Source organism: Pelodiscus sinensis, chromosome 27 (genome assembly GCF_049634645.1).
Source record: "Pelodiscus sinensis isolate JC-2024 chromosome 27, ASM4963464v1, whole genome shotgun sequence".
NCBI classification, from domain to species: domain Eukaryota; kingdom Metazoa; phylum Chordata; order Testudines; family Trionychidae; genus Pelodiscus; species Pelodiscus sinensis.
Genome location: NC_134737.1, coordinates 8,072,415 through 8,093,745, shown reverse-complemented (window position 1 = coordinate 8,093,745; position 21,331 = coordinate 8,072,415). Strand labels below are relative to the sequence as shown.

The 21,331-nt window shown below is 50.6% G+C and overlaps 1 protein-coding gene across 4 annotated transcripts in view; it reads right to left on the bottom strand.

Annotated features, from left to right (window-relative positions):
- Nucleotides 1-16,123, bottom strand: part of PIK3C2B (phosphatidylinositol-4-phosphate 3-kinase catalytic subunit type 2 beta) — an 89,454-nt gene extending 73,331 nt beyond the window's left edge. For 2 of the 4 annotated variants that reach the window (XM_075910112.1, XM_075910115.1), the window contains exon 1: nt 15,745-16,123. The gene's annotated coding sequence lies outside the window, so the exon portion shown is untranslated. Of the gene's footprint in view, nt 1-657; nt 1,846-10,900; nt 10,937-15,744 lie in introns of those variants that run through there. The other 2 variants (XM_075910113.1, XM_075910114.1) reach the window with 2 other exon arrangements.
- Between the last annotated feature and the right edge of the window lie 5,208 nt (nt 16,124-21,331).

Here is a 21,331-nt window from a genome sequence, read left to right as displayed (position 1 = left end):
CCAGGGAGGGTAAGTTTCACCCTATCCAAAGAGATTCAATAAAGGAGGGGTGGGGGTTAAGGTCACGGGGGGCCCATCTGGTCTAGGGACATGCCCCGGCACATGGGAAGGGTTAAACCAGCCCCAATGTGAACAGCTTGCTGTGCGTGCACTCTGTTCTGCTCCCGGCAGCTGTACCCCACCTGCTCCACGCTGGGGAGGGACCCGGCAAGCCAAGCAGAAAACCATGCTCTCGTCTGTGGGAATTCACAGCGGAGAGAACTCTCCGGCGGGTCCCCATCCCCCCAGCACTCAGCCCGGCAGCAGATGCAGCTCTGGATGGAAGCAGAGACGGACTCTCGGGTGGAGGGAGTGTCGGCTTAGCGAGGGAGGGGGAGCCAATGCCAGCACATCTGCCTGGAGAGAGACCCTAGGGGCTCTCCACCAGGGCTTCCCCTCCCTCAGCTGCTTTTCAGAGGCAGCTAGAAGCATCAGCAAAGGCATCAAACCTCCCAGATCAAGCAAGCAGAGCAGGCTGCGGAAGGGAAGCTCAGGGAGGCGGAGGCCATGAAGGGGAGACAATTCCCACCCATTTTTAATCAGCCAGAGGGAGGAACAGGCCTGAAAAAGGCAACGGCTCCATCAGGATACTGCTTCCCCTCATCCTGCAACACCCACCTGAACTGCATCCACACAGATCTCCCTCCTGACCGCGTGGGCTTGCCAGATGCTCTCACCGAAAATCCCGAACATAGCAAAAACCCAGACAAAAGTTGTTGAGCAAAAAAAAAGGAGGGGGGGAGGCACTGTGCCTTTAAGAATCCCTGCACTCTTCACTTCCCCCTGCCCACGCCAGATGCGTTTGTCTATGTAGATTGTAAGCTGTTCAGAGCAGGGGCTGTCTCTGACCGTGTGCATGCACAGCACCTAACACAAAGAGGCTTCCGTCTCTCGGTCCTCCTGCAAGCTGACTCTTTGGAGAACGGCCCAGGAGCAGAACGAGCCCTGCCCCCAGGGAGAGCCGGGCCTTTCCACCAGCTGCAGGACCCTGACGTGGGGTGGAGACCCAGGCTTAGTGACTGGCTTTCAGCCACAAAGATCAGTCCCAAACTTCCTCCGAGGCAGAGGGTGTTTAGATTCACAAGCATCTGTGGCGGAGGTGAAGGGCACAGCTACATCTACAGAGATTCATTCCTTTAGCATCGACAGCTTTCCCCAGACCCTCCTGCTCCTGCTCTCTTATTCAGCCTTTCTGGGGATCAGGAATGAGAGAGAACCGTAGGTTCCTGGGGGACAGACCTGAGCATTAGTCCTTATTTGCATTACAGAAGTGGTGTGCAGTGTCCCCTGTAGCCGAGTGCTTGGGTGGCCACCCAGGAAAGATTCAGAGGGTGTCCAGCTGATTAGCAGAGCACCCATAGCGACCCACAGGTGGCAGCTTGTGTTTCTATAGGTCGTGCACATCTGCGCTTGCCTCAGTGCACATAACAAAATGTATTCTTCACACGGATGGAAAACAATTCAAAGTGGCATAGTGCCGTGTTTCTCAACCGCTTTTTATAAAGTACCCCTTTAAAAAAAGTGATAAGTACCCCCAGTCCCTACCGTTTTCAGACACGCACATTTTCTTTCTACCCTTGCAACTCATTTGTGTAAACAACTTAATTGTCAGAGTTGGGCGATGACATTTCTGGGTGTAAAAAGTACAAAAATAATACAGAACTGTAAAACGTAAAAGAAAAATTCAGTTTTCTCCAAATTTCAGTGGTGTTGATGTATCCCCCTCCCCCCAGACTTCTCTCGAGTACCCCTGAGGGGACTGGTACCACTGGTTGAGAAACACTGGCATAGTGCACAGAGATCCCCCACTGAAATCAGGACCCCGTTGTGTGAGGCATAGCCCAAACAGAGGCGTAGCAAGGATGTTATGCGCCCGGGGGCAAAGGCAAAATTTGCCCCAAACCTGGAACACAGCTGACCCCAACCCTGCAGAAACGGGCAGGGCTTGTACTGCGTCTTCCCCGCCCCCTCCAGTTTGGGGCCGGCCCCCGCACGCACTAACCCGCTGGCGGAGATGGAGGAGTGGCTGGGAGCAGGGAGTAGGTTCCAGCTGGTGGAGGAGGAGCAGGCAAGCCGAGGGATGACAGGGGGACCAAATTGGTGCCCCCCTAGAGTGGCGCCCAAAGACAACTGCCGCCCTGCTCCCTCCTCGCTACACCACTGTGCCCAGACACAGAGAAAGAAACTGTGCCTGTCCCACAGAGCTTTAAATCAAACTAGGCAAAGGCTGGGAGAAAGGCAGGGTAATGATGCACAGTAACGCTAACTGGCCAAAATCACACAGGCAGAGCCAAGAACTGACCCCAGACTCCCTGAGGGTATGTCTACACTACCCCGCTATTTCGAACTAGGAGGGTAATGTAGGCATACCGCAATTGCAAATGAAGCCCGGGATTTGAATTTCCCGGGCTTCATTTGCATAAGCGGGGAGCCGCCATTTTTAAATCCCCGCTGGTTCGAACCCCATGCCGCGCGGCTACACGCGGCACAAACTAGGTAGTTCGAACTAGGCTTCTTAGTTCGAACTACCGTTACTCCTCATTCCACGAGGAGTAACGGTAGTTCGAACTAGGAAGCCTAGTTCGAACTACCTAGTTCCCCGCGGCACGGGGTTCTAATGAGCGGGGATTTAAAAATGGCGGCGCCCCACTTATGCAAATGAAGCCCGGGAAATTCAAATCCCGGGCTTCATTTGCAATTGCGGTATGCCTACATTACCCTCCTAGTTCGAACTAGCGGGGTAGTGTAGACATACCCTGAGTCCGGGCTCCTGCATGGATCAGAGATGCTGTGGAAAGAGTTACAGTCCAGGGACAGTGCCTTGGGAGAGCAATCTGACTTGCGCAGAGCAGCCTATGACAGGGAGCAGCTCAGAGACCTACCGCTGGCAGGGCCCCTCCAGCAAGGACACACATACATATCTGCATGGCAGGAGCTTTCGAGGGAGAGATTTACCCAGGCTCACAGTTTAATATGAGTGCCGTTTAGCAGGGCGAACACTCAGGCTTCGTCTACACTGCCAGCTTTGCCAGCAGAGCCTATGCAAATGAAGCATGGATTAGCATATCACCGTGCTTCATTTGCATGATTTATGCAAGCCATTTTTGTGCAAAAACTAGCAGTGGGGACAGGGATTTTTTGTGCAAAACTCCTGTTTTGCTCAAGATCCTTATGCCTCTTGGGATCTTTGCATAAGGATCTTGCGCAAAATAGGAGTTTTGCGCAAAAAAACCCTGTCCACACTGCTTGTTTTTGCACAACAACGGCTTGAATAAATTATGCAAATGAAGCATGGTGATGTACTAATCCGTGCTTCATTTGCATAGGCTCTGCCTGCAAAGCCAGCAGTGTAGACATAGCCTCTGTGCCCAGGCAGGCTTTGCTTACATACTGCTTGCATTTCATCTGCAGGCAAGAGCGAGGGTCCATGTATTGGTAACACATGGAAAAGTTACTCCACTGGCTCCACAAGAGGCATATTGTGAGGGTGGGGTGGGAGGGAGAGGGACAGAGGGAGGGGAGCGCAGGAGCGACAGAGGAATTCGGGGCCTGATCCAAACCACCTCACCTCCCCCCAAAAATCCCGTTTTGGGTTGGGCTCTGAATGGGGCGAGCCAAGAGGGGGAGTCTAAGGAACATCAGTGGTAGGACTGATGCGAAGTAAATGAAGAGGGGTTTGGAGCACAACAGCCGCCTCTGGAGGAGCTGGAGTGGAGCCGGTCCAAAATGCTCCACGGGGATCCTGGACAGAAACTGACTTTTGCAACAAAAGAAAGAATTTCACACTCAAAACGGTCCATTCTTTGGTTTTCTTGGACTTTTTTTCAAGTTTTTGGGTTGCTTTTTAATGAAAGCCCAACCATAAAGACATTTCTGTCTCTGGCAACCCACAACAACAACAACAACAAAACGAATAAAAATCAGCTCTCAATGAAAACCCAAAAATATGTGAGAAAAATGCCAGCAAAGAGGGAAGAGTTTTCCTTTCAGTCCAGATTTCTGGCAGCAAAAAGAAATTCCGAGCAGCTCTCCTCCCAACAAATGTGACACTCCTGACCAGCCCTCAGGGCCAGCTACACCCTCAGTGCTAAGCCCCTGTTCAAAACTGGGTCAGAGATGTGCCTGGAGTGAAGTAGGGTTGTTGCTAACTAGCTTTGCTGCACGGAGCTCTTTTTCTGAGCCGAGCACCATTACTCTGCAAACGCATAGGGGGCTGGCATGTTACAGAATAGAGAGTAGAACTTGCGTTTTACAAACCCCAGTGATCAGTTACGCAAACAGGTTTCCCCAGCTGGTGTGTGGAGAAGGAATAATCTCATAATGGAACTAACGCCAAAGAAGAGTAAGACAGTGTCCTTTCCCATGCCGATGACTTGGGGATCACTTTGCCATGGGGAGGGGGAAGGACAAGAAGAAAATGCCATGCATCACGCTGGGACTCATGCCCCAGACCTGCTGTACACATCTGGAGGTGTTTGATTTTGGGGAATTTTTCGACTTTAGAGAACACCTCAATCATTTTGCACAACCGTTCAAGAGTGAATGGTTACAGCACAACTTGGGCCAGTGTGCAGGCTTTCAACATTCAGCCCGGGCAGTTTCTGCATCAAAAAAGATCTCTTGGCATTGGAAAAGGTGCAGAAAAGGGCAACAAAAATGATGAGGGGTTTGGAATGGGTGCCATATGAAGAGAGATTAAAAAGACTGGGACTTTTCAGCTTAGAAAAGAGGAGACTAAGGGGGATATGATAGAGGTCTATAAGATCATGACAGGTATGGAGAAAGTGAATAAGGAAAAGTTATTTACTCCTTCCCATAACATAATAACTAGGGGTCACCACATAAAATAAATAGGTAGCAGGTTTAAAACAAACAAAAAGAAGTTTTTCTTCATGCAGCGCACAGTCAACCTGTGGAACTCCTTGCTGCAGGATGTTGTGAAGATCAGGACTTTAACAGCATTCAAAAAGGAACTAGATAATGTCATGGAGGTTAGGTCCATCAATACTTACTACCCCATAATGGGTAGGAATGGTGGCTCTAGCCTCTGTCAGGGGCTGGAAATGGATGACAGAAGAGGGATAATGTGATGATTACCTTTTGCGTTCCCTCCCTCTGGGGAACATGGCATTGGTCACTGTCGGAAGACAGGACACAGGGCTAGATGGACCTTTGGTCTGACCTGGTATGGCCGTTATGTTCTCATGAGAACATTTTAATCTTCCTGGACACTCAGTAACAGATTTAAAAGTAGCCATCCTTTCACCAAACAAACAAACCAACTAACCAACCTTCAAAACCAGACCACAATGAGAAACAGCGGAGCTGCAATTCAGTTGCAAATTTAAATAAGGATGTGGAATGGTTCTCTCACAACAAAGGCAATTTCCCTTCTCATGGTATTCACACTTCCCCATCAACTGCTGGGAGTGAGCCACATCCACCCTGATGGGGACTGATCTTGTTAACCCTGGTCCTGCACCTGATTAGCAACTCCCTTCTTCTGATACGCTAGTATGTATATATCACCCTATCTTGTGATTTCCACTCCATGCATCTGATGGAATGGTTTTCACCCAGGAAAGCTTGTGCCCAAATAAACTGGTTAGTCTCTAAGGTGCTGCAGGACTCCTTGCTGTTTTCGCAGCTACAGACTAACATGGTTGTCCCTCTGAGATGACTCAGATGGTGTCCATTGATCATGGTCTGGTTGCAGATTTCCAGTGGCCCTGTGCAGCCTAATCCCACCCCAACAGTGAAACTAACAGGATCTGCCACAGGGCCACCTGCCCCATGTCAGTTTCTATCAGAGCTATTTAAACCACAGGGATCACAACAGCTAATTGCCAGAGGAGAAGCATCTCTTTGCAGACTACAGGAAAAGTTCTGCACCGATGAATGACGACGACATTTCAGAGGCTCACCGGAGCGTGAAATGGATCCAGCCTTACCAGCTCTCCCCTGACCCACTTGAGTCCCTGACATATTTCCCCTCTGCCCTATATACTCTGGCCTACTTTTCAAAAATGACCCTGATTTGCAGTGGACAAGTGCTCATCCCTTTGAAAACCAGGCTCCTTTAAAAGATCTCAGGACGAGCACCCAAATTTCTAGCTGCCCTTAGGAAAGCGTAGCCCCTTGCTTTAGTCTCCCGCACTCGAGATGGAGGCCTTTGTGTACTATCCGGCAAGGTGTAGCACTCCCTCCTATGCCAAGAAGCATCGTGGGTCTTGCACAATCAGCACTTTCACCTGGGGACTATGCTATGCTAAAATCATCCAGATAGTCTCCTGCATTAAGAATATAAGAACATAAGAATGGCCATACTGGGTCAGACCAGAATTCCATCTAAGCCAGTATCCTGTGTTCTGACAGAGGCCAGAATGGAACAGAACGGAATCGTCAAGAGATCCATCCCCTCTTGTCCATTCCTAGCTTCTGATCAACAGTAGGGGCACCATTCCTGCCCATCCTGGCTAATAGCCATTGATGAACCTATCCTCTGTGAATTTATATAGTACTTTTTTGGACCTTGTTGTAGTCCTAGACCTCACAACATCCTCTGGCAAGGAGTTCCACAGGTTGACTGTGCGCTGCGTGAATAAAAACTTCTTTTTGTTTGTTTTAAACCTTCTATCTCTTCATTTTATGTGGTGACACCTTGGTCTTGTGTTATAGGAAGGAGTAAATAACTCTTCTTTAGTCACCTTTTCCACATCAGTCATGATTTTATAGGCTGGATCCATGGTGTCCAGCACGCTGGCCACTAGCCACATGTTGAGTGTGGCTAGTTGGTTTGAACAATGTGGCTATTTAGCCTGTGAAGTATGGCTAGTTCGCTATAGCAGTAGCTACTATAGTGGCTACTGCTTCAGAACTGGTTGGACACCACGGGACTGGACAGTCTCTGCACCTCCCTTAGTCATCTCTTTTCTAAGCTGAACAGTCCCAGTCTTATTAATTTCTCCTCACATGGCGGCTGTTCCAAACCCTTAATCCAGTGGTCCCCAATGCGGTGCCCGCGGGCACCATGGCACCCACCGGGCCATTTCTGTGCACCCGCCGAGTGATCGGGGCTGGCCCTGTCCCCAGGCGCATGGGCGGTGCCGGCCCCTGGGCACGCAGCGTATGGGTGGCCCCGCCCCCGGGTGCACGACGCAAGGGCTGTGCCGGCCCCAGGCGCGCAGAGCAGGGGCGTCCCCATCCCTGGGCGCCCGGTGTGTGAGCGGCCCCGCCCGGCAGCCCCAAAAGGTTGGGGCCACTGCCTTAATCGTTGTTGCCCTTTTCTGAACTTTTTCCAGTGCCAAGATATCGTTTTTGAGATGAGGCAACCACATCTGCACGCAGTATTCAAGATGTGGGTGTCGCATGGATATATACAAAGGCAGTAAGATATTCTCTGTCTTATTCTCTGACCCTTTCTTAATGATTCCTCACATGCTGTTTGCTTTTGCCACTGTGGCTACACGTGAAGTGGATGTATTCAGAGAGCTCTCCACAACCTCACTCTTGAGTGTAACAGCTAATTCAGTCCCCCTCATATTATATGTACAGTTGGGATTATGTTCTCCATTGTGGATTGCTCTATATACGCCCACGGGTAGGCAGGTGCCCTCCAAAGAGAGAACACTGTTTGCCTCCAACCTGTAGCATTACGTTTCTTCCTCTGTAAGCCAATATGTTTCCTATTAGTAGGGGTGCGCAGTCCAGGTCAGGCCAAGGCCCCCTGGAGCAGGCTGACAGGATGTGGAGCTGCTGATGACATGGGCTCTTCAATCATTTCTCTGCGCATTTCCCCCCTCAGGAGGAAATCCTGCCGTGGGAAGGGGGGTGGCTGGCCAGGGCAGGATGGGAAACCCCTGGGCGATGGCTAGCCAGAGATGGGAGGCTTCCAGAGTATCTGGATTGGACTCTGCATCACCCGGTGACTTTGCAGCAGAGCCAAACCAGCCTGAAGGCAGAGCAAGGGGCAGTTGTGAGCTGGCAGGTACAGGGCACAGCCTCAGGTCTTTATCACTGTCGGCCACTCCTCAGATGGGCCCCAGATCTCCCCCGTCCTGCTGTGGTGAGGTTCCCTTACACGGCTGAGTCCAGCCTACGCAGGGGAGACACTACCAAGTTCTAATGGTGGACTCTCTCCATTTTGCAACCCAGATGGGGGCTTATGCCACCTACCGTGGTGACTAACAGAAGATACAAGCAGGGCTCCTTTGCTGGAAGGCTTTCAGTCCAGACAGGAGGCTTTTCTCAGAAGACACACTTCTAGCTCAGCCATAAGCTCTGGGCTGGATGCAGGGCTCCTGGAGGAAGTTCTCTGGCCCAAGTTATGCAGGGAGTCAGACTAGATGATTAGACAGGTCACATCTGTCCTTCCAGACCTATGAATCTAGACAAAGGATCATCTCGCCTCCAGTTCGGCATGTGTCGGGGGGAGCTCTCTGGGAATGTCTGATGTTCTGAGCACCCTGCTTGGAGAATGCCGAGGAGATAGGTACAAGATGTGATGTGCTGAGCCAAGGGCCTTGTTAGCATGGTGGGGATCAAGCTAACTCCATTTTCCCTCTGCACCTCCTTTCCCACTATTTTACCCTGCTCGCTTGCAAGGAAGGGAGCAAAAGCAACCGAGGAGCTATGACATGCTGCCGTTCAATGCATGGGGCTAGGAATAGCCTCCACTGGCTCAGGAGATGGGTGGCCCATCACTAGGGTTGCCAAGTGTCCGGTATTGACCCGGACAGTCTGGTATTTTTGCCTCCTGTCCGGTAAAAAAACCTCAGAAAATACCGGACACCTAAAATGTCTGGTACTTTCTGATTTTTTCCTTGCCAGGAGGCAAAAATCCCAGGCTGTCCGTCTCAATACAGAGGCAGCCTGGCAACCCTAGTGCTTACCGGGGAGCTATCTGTCTCGGCGCATCACGCATTTCTTAAAGGGGCCACGCCTTTTTTTTTTTTAACTTAACTCTTGGGGTCCTTTTTTTTTTTTGTTCAGTATTTTTTCTGAAACTATCAGGCAACCCTCCCCATCACACAAACTTGACAGGTCATGGCCTAAAAGGCATCCAATCGATCTCTGGGTCAGGCCTGGCTAAAGTCCGCAGAGATGGAGCTTCTGCCCCTTTCAGCCTTTCCTATACATCAGGGATCTTTCCTCCCTCTACCCTCAAGTGCACTGGTGCTGCAATACCAGGTGTCTGACAGCCCAAGAAAGGCAGGAACCTTCTGCAACCCGCCCCCTGCCACTTCCTGTGCAGGGGTTTCCGTTTTATAGCTCGATGGGGTGTGTCGATTCATATAGCTGGGAGAGGCCGAGGGCGCGTCTGAGGGCAGAGGCAAAAAAAAAAAAAAAAAGGAGCTCTCAGGGGCAGGTTCTGAAGGGATCAGCACTCAAAGGCAGGTCAGATTTTCATACCAGCTCAGCTGTGATTGAGATGCCTATGGATGGATTGTCAGAAGAGCTCAGCATGCTGGGTCTGGACATTCACCCTTATCCCTAGCTAATCTTAATCAGTCAGATCTGTGCATGGCCCTGTGTATATACACACACACGTACACACACACACATGTATTTCCTCTCTGGGCAGGCCTCAGCAGTCTTGTATCCCTTCTCATTGCCTCTTTCACAGAGCAGAGCCCAGAGTTTTCAGGCGGTGCAGAAAGGCAATTCGCCACTGAGTTGTAAGCCACTCCAAGGCAATTACATTAGCCCTGTGGGTTACACCCACCTGCAGAAGCACACACCAGGCTGTAACAGATCCCAGGTAAGTGCTTTTTTTTGTTAACAAACAAAAACAAAAAAAAGGTGCCGGAACTTCAGGAGGAAAGTTGTTGAGGGAAAAAAAAAAGCTGGGGCCGGCATTGCCCTTTTAAGAGACGTGGTCCCTTTAACACACATGGCCCAGCAGACTGTTAAACATTTGTATACAGAGGTGTGGGTACATTCCGTTCTTTCCAGGTAAGCTCTGACTGGAGGTGCCGATACTGTGTCTGGAGGTGCTGGTATTGCGTACCGTCACATAAAAAGCACTGCGATCCATCAAGGAAGAGTCGGAAGCTCTCACCTGACATGAGCAGCAATTGTAAACTGCGTGCCCCTTGCAGTACTGTTGCCTTCCCTGTGAGGGGTGTGAAATCTGGGCAGCCCTGAGAAGGGACTGGCTGGAGTTTGATGCACTTGCAGCTACCAACTCTCTTGATAACGCTCCTGATGGGCCAACAGTCTCCTAAGCAAGTGGAGGCTATTCCTACCCCTGTGCACCTAACAGCAGCATGTCATGGCTCCTCTGTTGCATTTGCTCCCTTCCTTGCATGTGAGCAAGGTACAGCTGTTGGGGAGGGAGGTGCACCGGGAAAATGGGCTTAGCTTGATCCCCATCACACTAATAAGGCACTTGGCTCAGTGCATCACACCTTGCACCTATCTAAGTAGCGTTTTCCACCCTTCCTGGGGCCAAGCAGTGATGCTCAACACATCAGACATTCCCAGGTCGCTCCCCCCAATACTTGCCGAACAGGAGGCGAGACGGCCCTGTGTCTGGATTCATAGGTCTGCAGGCCAGATGCAACCTAATTATCTAGTCCGACTTCCTGCATAACTCGGGCCAGACAGCTTCCCCTGGGAATCCTGCACCAGCCCAGAGCCTGTGGTTGAGCGAGAGCGTGTCTTCTGAGAAAGATGTGGCTGAAGGCCTTCAAGTGATGAAAGGCTTCACCAGCATTTACGGTTCACTGCTGGCAGCGAGGCTATTCAGACTCAATGCTGCAGGGTGGATGGAATCTGTAGCCCATGCGCAAAAGGCTGGTGCGTTAGGCTTTGCAGGCCTTCTCGTCCGACACCCTGAGTACAAATGGGAGTGAATTACCTGTCCCCTGGTGTCAACCTAACCTCTAGCCCCCCCCCCCCCCCCCCCCCGGAGCACACAGTGCCTTCGGATGTCTCCTGTCTCCTAGACATGTTCAGCAGGGACGATATGTCCTGCAGAGGGAGTTTGCTGTGGAAGTCACTCTGTGGTGGAGCCTCCTGCATCACCCCTGGAAGGCAAATATACGGCTGCAGACCTTGTGCGGGTGGAGTTTTCTCCCCACACAAAGCATGCCAGCTTGGCCCTGCCCACATTCCGCCCCCAGAACATCTGCACGAGGCATTCTGGGGCAGAGTGTTGCTGCCCCCAGCACCTGCCCTCCCCATGCTCCAGGGCCAGGGAAGCTGGGACATGTGCCCACCCACCCTTCCTCTCCTGTCCCCATGGGATGGGGGAAGCGGCTTGGCTTTCATGGGGATGGAACCTCAGCAAGAGGGGCAGGGCTTGCCTCTCCCTGCCCTGCCTTTACCAACTTTGCATGGAGCATCCGTCATCCCTCCAAGCAAGGGGTAAAATCTCACCCGCCTCCCAGTAACACAAGCCCTTTGCCAATGAAATAACTGATTTACTCTGAGCTATAGAGTCATGTCACAGAGCTGCCTGACTATCACCGGGAGGAAGTGCCCCTGGGCAGCACTAAAAGTGATGTAGGAGTTGGCCAGGACTCATTTCTTCCCCCTCTGCCCTCCCCACCTCTCTCTGAGTGCAAGCAAATACTATTGGCCCTTTCCAGTCCCAGGGGAAGGGCGGCACCGTGAGCAGCACTGTGCCAGGAAAAGGGCCTGGGAAAGGCTGGGTGGCACAGCTCGACCCAGACAGAACAAGTCACGGCAAGAGTGTGAGAAATATCTGCAGGAGCCAAGTTTAAACACAGTTACAGAGAGAGAGAGAGACGGTCCCTTCGGCTGTTCTCTGATCTCCCTCCCCAAGGGTATTTCTCACTGGCACCCTCCCTGCCACGTTCACTCCTACCGCTAAAGAACGTTCAACAGTTAAATCAGTCGTGATTCTCTTGGGTTTGGTGGTGGCTGCAGGGGACAGGACCCTGCACGATCTGCGCATTGCAAGCCCAAATCAGACCGGCCAAGCTGGCCAAGGCCTGGACACAGGTTGTTACGGAGTAGCAAGGCTGCTCCAAGGGAAGGCCAGCGGGAGCTGGTAGAAAGCAATAGAGGGAAAGCTCCCCTGTCATTTACACCCGTGACTCTCTGGCTTTGATGCAGGTACAAGCCGATAGACATCCAGAGCGAATGAGGGGAAAGCTGGTCTTGTGGTCTCTCCAGGGGACCATCCCTTAAGTCTTTCAGGCCCATTCTGTGTACGACAGTGTGAATGTTCCCCTCCGTTTCAAACTGGTTGCCCCCGATCAAGACTGGTGTAAGTAAGTGAGTGGAGAGCAGGCCTAGATGGCCTCTATATTATGCATGCACACACCTGGCCAGCTGCACTGATTCTGGCACAGGTAAGTTAAGGGCTTCATCCCAAAGAAGGGCAGGACTCTACAACCTGCAACCTCTGGGCTTCTGCCAGGGAGAGTCTTAGCTTACAGCTAGAGCCCTACAGAACCCCTCTTATCCCCCCAGGGGATGCTGTTGAAGTGTAAATTGCATTAGCATACTCCCGGTAAGGAGGGTGAGGTTGCATGGCTAGCTACTGTTACAGCCTCCTCCCCCGACACACTCCTACCTGCTGCCCCCACAACTCTGCCCAACACTCTGGGAGAACAGGTGGGAGTCTACTTTACAGAGTTCCACATCCACTCAAACGTAGGCATTACAGGTATGCAGATTACATGCACAAACTTGGTCTATTGATATGGAAACTTACTAGAAGACTGAGCCAGTGTTTCTTAACTCAATTAATTTTTATGTTCTGGAAAATAAAATGCACATGCTTCTTTTGAATGCTTGCTGGGAGGAGGGGATCAGGATGGAGGCTGCCCCGGGGAGAAAGGACAACCCCAGCCCTCTCTCACCGCAGCAGCTTGGGGCCAGGTAAGAAGCGCCTCGCCATGGCTGCTGCAGCTCCAGTGGGCACAGCTGGGGAAGGGGTGCATGTCCCCCGGCTGGGGCAGAGCAAGTTTCACCTGCTCCCTGCGCTCCCCAGCCAGAGTGAGGAATGCAGCAAACTGTGCACTTTCCCCTCGCTCCCTGGCAAAGGGGAACAGCCAGCAATTTTCCTGTATAATTTGGGGGGTGGGGATCTTCAGCCCCACCCCCTCACTAACGGGACCTGAGGAGTTTGAGGCTCGATATGGGGGCAGTCCTGGATGGGGGGTTGGGAGGCACCCCCAGCCAGCCCCTGTCACCTGCTTGGTGATTCTGTCTCTTGTTTGGTTGGTTTTCTGAGAAGCAATCCCAGTCCTGGCACATCCCATTTTCCTGGCACAACCAACCCCCGACCTTGCTTTAAGTCAGGGGTGGAGAACCTCAAGCTTGGCCCCGGGCTTGCCTGGATCCAGTCCCTGAGGCTCCCCCTCCCCCTCCCCAGTACTGGGGAGCCCACGATGGTGCTCCAGAGAGCACATAAAATCTACTAGCCTGGCCCCTCTCCCCTCCGAGACGCTGGTGTGCGAGGGGAATGAAGGGAGTGACTTTCTATTTCTCAGTCAGGGGCCACGTCAGTGAGGGTTGGTTTTGCTTGTGTTTCTCACTTGTGTGCAGCCCCCGACTGATCTTTCTATTTGTCAGTGGCCCCCGACCCAAAAAAGGTTCCCCGCCCTGCTTTGAGTTGTAATAAGAGGAGGCTGCATACCAAATTTGGTGGCCCTAGCTGTTATGGTTTAGGAGTTCTTGAACAGACAGACGGATGCACAGACGAACGATGCTGTTTTTTCAGTTGTCCACCAAAACACAGGACCCAGCAACACGGCGGATGCTCTGCCTGATCCTGCTTTGCCTTTTGTTTAACATTATCCATTCCTAAGTGCTCATCTGTCCAGCTATACTGGTGGGGCTAGAAAGCTTGGCTTGCCAACCTCGGTTCTCCCTCTAATCGCTATACTGCAGTTGACATTAAAAAAACAAAGGCATATTTATCGGCTCACTCCAATGTCAGCTTGCTGTAGCAGGGACCCTGCCAACAGTTAAGCACATGCTCACCGTTCCAAGTGTGAATAGCCCCATTAAATCCCAATACTTCCCATCAAGCAGATGCATAAGAATTTGCAAGAGCAGGGTCCTACAGTATTTCTTTCCAAAGGCAGGAAAACATCACAGTTTATTGTGCTACTATCAATATCACAACAAGTGCTAACCTTTTTACAATGCAGTATATAACACATACGTGCTAAAAAAGAAGGAGCCCTATTGAGCAGCTCAAGAAATCTGATCTATGCCCCATTTGAGTTGGAAGAAACATATATAGACACTGCTCCAACCCAGAAAAAATCTGGAGGAGCGGAGAGAGTTTGGCATCTTGGAAGAGAACAGAAAATCTAGAGCTGGATCACTCTACCACTGAGACTTTGCTGACAGGCAACTTTATAATTTGATGTGGATTGTTGTATTGTCTGGCTATTAAAAACTAATGCGGCCTTTTCAGGCTGACTGTGCATTTTAATGGGCAAGGTGCCAACACTTTGTTTTCATTAGATTATTTAGTGCACTGCCCCAAAATCCTGTTTTATTTTGCTATTATTTTGGGGGTTTACAGTTATGGAAAAACAAGGCTGGGCTTGATCTTTTTGGATTGTACACAGGAAATGAATCACAATAACACTGTATTTGATTCAATTTAGCACCAAAACTTTCTCTTAGTAGGTCAGATATGATAAGTTTTATGAGGCAAAACGCAGTAGTGCTTCTTTAACTAGGGATGTTGCTATTTTTTCAACCAGGCTTATGATAGGATCCACATGAATTACAGATAAACCAGTCTTTCTACACACACAATGCATAAATAATCTCCTTATGTCTCCTTTAAATGTAATATACAATCATTCTCTTCATGCAACAGGGGACTAGAATGAAAATGAACAAACAAACAAAAAACCAGTGTAATTAACCAATGGGAAACTCCAACAAGGAGTCGGACTGTACAAGTTTTATTGAGGACCGATCACCTTTAAAAAAGTAATCACACCCAGGAACGGATCCCCAAATGCTAAAAACTCTTAAGGCCACGAGGCAATTTGCCATTCCTTGGAGGCTTGTTTTATTCGCTGGCAATAGGAAGAAGAAAGAGCTTAACAAGGGGGGAACAAACACACAAAATGTTCCCAACCCTGCCAACTAGGAAAGTCACAGGAGAGGGGGAAATGCTGGGGCTTGTGTTCGAGGGGTAGGATCCGCTCTGCTTTGTGCAATGTATTTATTTATTTGTTTGCGGCCCTTCTTGCTGCAGGGAGCTCCAAAGGCCTGGTAAAAAGGGCGGAATGCAAAACAAATGTCTCAAAGGAGATTCTGGCCCTTGACTCACAGGATGTTAAATCCACAGAGACTCGGCTCCCCGCTGCTTCAAATCTGGGGGGAAGGGGGGATTAAAATACAAGCCGCTTTCGCTTATTTGAAATAATGATCTCCGAGCGCTCTGCAGCTAGGAAGGGAGGTTAAAACAACCCGGGGATTTGCTCTCCACCCCCACCCCAAGCATTCCCCTGCAGCTGGGCTCAGGCCACACAGCACCCTCCCCCAACAACCTGCTACCGACTGCTGCGGCAACATTGTATCCAGGGCTGGGACCGTCCCCTCCTCCCTGCATTGTTGCACCTTCGATGTTTCGATTTGTGAAAGGGGAAATTCCTTCCGCTCGCTCCTCTCAGGCGCTGCCTAGTCAAGATCAAGCCGCTCCTAGTCAATTTCACAGCCCCCAGGTCCGCTCCCGGCAGCGGCTCGGTTTCTTACCTGCTGTTTGCACTGCGATTTCCGGGGCTGTGAAAAGCTTGCCGGCGTATTTAATGGGGTGTGCGCCTGCCACTTAACTCTTCCTCCATCTGACACACACCCCTTTCCTCCTGTGCTGAATGTTCAGGACAGCTCTTCCAACACCCTCAGGGCGATCTTGCCCAGGATAAACGCTCGTGTCTCGGCGAGGCAGAGAAAACCAGGGGAAGAAATTCAAGAAAAACGTCCCTCGGAGGGTGGCTGGCAGGAGGGGTGAAGCCACCAGACTGCACAATGCCCGCAGAGCAAAGCGAACTAGGCAGCGCGAGCGCGAGCGAGAGGGCGATGCAGCCAGGGGGAGACAATAGAGAAGAGAAGAAAAGGGACATGCCATCTCCCGGAGACTTCAGGCATTGCACCGCGGGCAGCTGGCTGCTAAAGAGCCAGCCACAAGCAGATTGGTTACTCTCTGAAGCGACCACAAGCAAATCAGTTCCCAAGGCCAGCCTCCCCCCCCCCTTCCTCTTTTTCCTACGCCCTTTTCCACGGTGATGGGGTGGTAGATAGAGTCAGCCCTGCAGAAGCAGAGCCCTACCAGTACCCATATTCCTCTGCAACTTTGTATCCTGCCCTGAAGACACCCGCTCAGCCCCAATATCAGGGTTAGTTGCATCTAAACTGCAGAAGTGGAAAATAAATCTGGCTCTCCAGAGACGGTAAATGGGTCCTTTCTAAACACCCTTTGCTCCTCTGGGAAACACCCGTTATCACCCATCCTCTTACTGTTCTTGACCGCTTCCCTAGAGCCATGCATAGCAGGGCACTTTACTGGATAGGCCTCCAAAGACCCTGCAGTGAGTGCCACACAGACATACCACAAATACCCAGGGCCAGATTAAGGTGGGGGGCCAGCCAGGAAGCTGCCCGGGGCACCAACCTATGAGGGGCACCTGATGGCAGCTGTAAGGGGTGCCGTGCACCCGGGACTGGGAGCCACGTGGCGCCCCTTAGAGCTGCAATCGGGCACTGCACGCTCGATTGCAGCTGTAAGGTGCGCAGCGCGCTGAGGGGTGGGGCCGCACATGCGTTGCGCACCCGCTGCCCGGGGCACAGGAATGGCTTGAGCCGGCTCTGCTAATACCTATAGATTGGAGTCAATGGGACTTTGTCTGAGTGCACAAATCTGCCTATGCAGAGCCCATTGGGTTTGTGTTGGGAAACGCTTCAATTGGACTCCAGATAGACTCTAGGTTCTATTTGTGAGGTTCTGGTTGCAGGGCTTAAGTTATATCAAGATCAAAGGAATGAGTTGACAACAGTAGGAGGGCTGGGAGAAGTAGCTGGAAAAGAGAGAGTGTAGTATAATTAGGCAGTTCATTGGGAGCTTTCCCTTTGACGGTTGCAATTTATTAATTCCCTTATTTAATGAGTAATTATTATTCATTTGTGCTGCAATAGTATGTAAAGACCCCAGATTTTTGGATCAGGACTGCATTGCATTTGACACTGTACAAACAGAGAACGAAAAGCACAGTGCTTTCTCCAAAGATCTAATGTCCTAATCCCCATTTCATAGGGTCCATATTACCAACCCCAGAGGTAAAACATTATGGGCCTGGTTTCAAAAAGTCCTGAGATTAGCTTACAAATAATTATTATTTTTAAATTAGTTCATTTTATTTGCTTTCTTTTTTTCTGGGCCTTCAAGGTACACTTGAGTCATCATATCCGTGAACCTTAAAAAAAAAAAAAAAAGATCCTGAGATTTGCACATAGCTGCATAAATCCAGGAGCTAGGGCTATAAGAAAAACATCAAATATGGCAAAACTCATGTGTCACCTGTCAGCCCCCTCCCCGCGGGTGTGTGGGACGAGGTCTCCCTTGCACAAGAGACCAGGGCCCCTGTCCTGGGTATAATCTCGGCCCCCGTCTACCCAGGTGCAGATGCACCTGTGCATGAGGGCAAGGCCCTTGGCTCAGTCGCCCGCTAACCCTGGGGCCTTCTGCAACCTATGCCCACTGGCGCGTCCCGGGTCTGGCTTCAGCGCCTGCTTGGGGCAAAGTTCCTCCATTGCAGTGGCTTGCCTTCAGGTTGGTTGAGCTGTGGCCCTCTGAGTCACTCCCTCGAGCCGGGGCTAGGCCCAAGAAACAGCGCAGTTCAGTTTCTTGCAGGGTAGGGGAACTCGGGCCCTCCCCTTCAACCGAGCTCCAGCCCAGGACCCCAAAGTGTAGGACACCTTGGCACTACCTGAATGGCGAGGTGTAGGTCAACAATTCACCACCCCTCTCAGGGGGTTGTCCATTGTGACTCCCCATCCAGGGCTACTTCCTACGCAGTCTAAAGGCTCCTTCGGCATCCGCTGCTTGCCTGCCCCGTCACGGCGCTTACCTACCGAGGCTGTAGTCGTATTCACTGGGGTAATGGAGGTCAGGTAATGGAGCTCCCCATGGGATCTCACTGCCCCGCCACCGGCCTTGGACTCCTTCCTGAGGGGTTGCCCCTCTGCGTCTCCTGGGTCCGCTCCCCTGGGTCTGCACGACTTGGAGCTAGCCCCATGGCTCTCTGCCCGGGTTGCTCCTCGTCCAGGCTCTCCGCGTCCTCCGCACCTCCCACTCTGTCTGCTGTGGCCGCATTGGCGTGCTCTGCCCCCCTGTTCAGCTGTGCCGGCCTGGTTTTTGAAGCGGCTGAGAGGCCGCCAGAGCATGTGCCACAGCACCGGAGGGCACCGTGCGGCGTCACCCCCTATCGCTGGGGCTGCCGGCGCCTTCTTGCCTGGGAGAGGGGACAAGCTCGCCCCGTCACATCTTGACAAAATAGTGAGGTTTTTGCAACCTTATGGAGTGTACTTTCTATAGACTTCTGTACAGGTCCTTATATTGTTTACATCTTGAACAACTCCCAATAGGGCATTATGTGACATGAGTAAGCACTTGCTGCATGTTCTGTATTTCAGCAGTAACCATGCACAGGCAGTAACCATGTCACAACTTGCCTTGTGACACAAATCTGTGCTTTTAGTGGGGTGCATGGTTTTGCAGCGTAAATAACACGTTGCAGGCTGCTGTCTCTCAGGAGCAAGACACTGCCCCTCTATCAGTGGGCAACCTGCAGCCCACTTGCACATGTGGCCTATGAAACATTTTGTTTACTATTGCTCATGCCATTTTCCGCCTGCGTAGGTTTTTTTTCCTACTGGTATTACTAAAGTGATATGCATGTAAAGCCAGGACACATGAGGTGAGGTGCACACTGGTTGCTCACAACATTGACTGTTAGGGTTGCCAGATGGTTTCAACAAAAATACTCGACACACTTGACATTACATCACAATCTACATGACATCTTATTTAGAAAATACCAGACATTTATATTTTCTCAATTTGTTTCCTGAACAGAGAGCTCAAATACTGGACTGTCTGGTTCCAAACTGGACACCTGGCAACCCTATTGCCTGTGAGAACCATGCGCTCTCTCTGAATCCAATCACAATGCTGCTACAGTCCAATCGGCACATCCCGCACATTCTAGGTACGCAAGCACAGTGAGCAAAACTGCCCTATCCCGGGAGACCATCTTGGTTAGGACAATCTTGTGGCCCACTGAGAGGAAGGAGACCACTCATGTGGGCCACTCACTAGCTTAGGTTGCCCCTCACTGCTCTATAGTCAACATTCACTTGTCCTTTGTTTCACTGATGTACAGAAGAGCCTCCTAGAGATAGGGTGGAAGTTCTGTCTTTTCCCTTGAAGCTTGGAGAACCAAAACATTTTTAGAATCCAAACTCTGACCAGATCTAGTTATTAGGTGGTCCCTGACAGCTTCCCAAAATTCGCAGAGTAGTCCCCCGCCAAAAATTATCGCCCACCTATAGACTATAAAATCATTGGAACCTTGGCTCGGATTTTCAGAAATACTCAGCATCCAAAAGCAGGGCCAGCTTCTCCAAAGCCCTCGGCTCCTAGCTGGGCATATTAGCAAGCAGTACCTTGAACTGTTGTTCTCAGCGGGAGCTGCTGAGCCATTTTGAAAACCTGTTCATTGAATTTAGGTGCCTAATTGGGAGCTGAGCGCTCTTGGAAATCTGCCCCCTTTGTCTTTTTAAGCATTTGGTCAGACACCTTGTTTCACCTACACCTCTCTGGGGATTACCAATAATTCTCCTAGGAAAGAATCTCTCTTCAACTAACCAGCCAAGCAGAGGAGTTTCACCTCTCAAAAGACCACTGACAGGCAGTTCTAAAAGATGTGGGAGAAGGCCAAATTGTAGATGTCCACTATGAAAGTCATAAATTTACACCTAGGACTTTGTGCCCAATGTTAAGGTTTGCGCATCAAGTCAATGCTAGAGTGACTTTTTAAATAAAAGGTGTTTAGATCCATGCAGCTAATAATCCAAGAAATATGCCGCCCCCTGCTGGAAAAAGATGACAATTGCATTGGGGAAAAGAAATACAAATATCGGACAAGTCGCACATATTCTGTGCCTGACTTTCGCACTGGCATGGTACTGATAAAGATCCCTGGGTCAGTATTCTTGCTGCTGAGGCCAGAGATGCTGGAGACACCAGATCCACTAACTACCCATCCTTTCCCAGGATGGGATGGTTTCCTGCAGTTTATTTCCTAGCACTTGATCCAGATTAGTTTGAAATCCTATACTCCAAGTGAGGTGGGCTTCTGCTCCTACCCATGGGGAAATGATGCTGCTGGGAAACAGACCATCCTCCGCAGATTCAGTCTAATTTTTCCTTTGCTCCCTGCCAAGCTACCTTTGATAGTTCTCTTTGGTCTAGAGGAGGCCAGCCCAAACAAAGGGGGATTATTCTAGCTAATATTCCTGTTATTCACATAACACCCCCTCTTTTGTTAATTTCCTGACACACAGATCATCACCCACCTTAGCCCTGGATTCCTGATCCTGAAAGCATTGTGGGTGAAAGGTGCGGTATAAATATAAGGCATCAGTATAACCTCAATAATACTTAGGCTATGTCTACACAGCAACATTATTTCAGAATAACTGACGTTATTCCAAAATAACATAGTCCATGTCTACACACAAGCAGTTATTTCGACATGCTGTCGAGCTGGAGGACTGCTTACTCTGACTCCTGTAACCCGCATTGTACGAGGAGTAAGGGAAGTCGGGGGAAGAGTGTTCGGTCTCAAAACAACTGCTGTGTGGACAGCGCCAAAAGTCAAAAGAAGCTATTTTGATGTAAGCTGCGCAATTAGCATAGCTTAAGTTGCGTAGCTTATTTCGAGTTTAGCCCCGCTGTGTAGACGTGCCCTAAATGTCCATAACTCACATGACTGGATCCCAGAGAAAAACAGCTCACTGCATTCCCTTGCACCTCTCAGGAACCCAGACTCCTGTTCCAGTGACATTCCAGCTGGCTAACTCCCCATGCATTTACTGATGCTTCTTAATTTAATTATGGGAAAAATAAACTTCTCCTCTCTAGCCATGCTCCACCCCTCCAGGCCCCACCCCTTCTACTTAAATAGAACTCATTGCTGGTATTCGAGGGACTGCCACCCAGCAGGGCCTGCTCTAGGCTTTTTGCCTCCCCAAGCAAAAAATTTTTCCCGCACCCCTTTTTTGT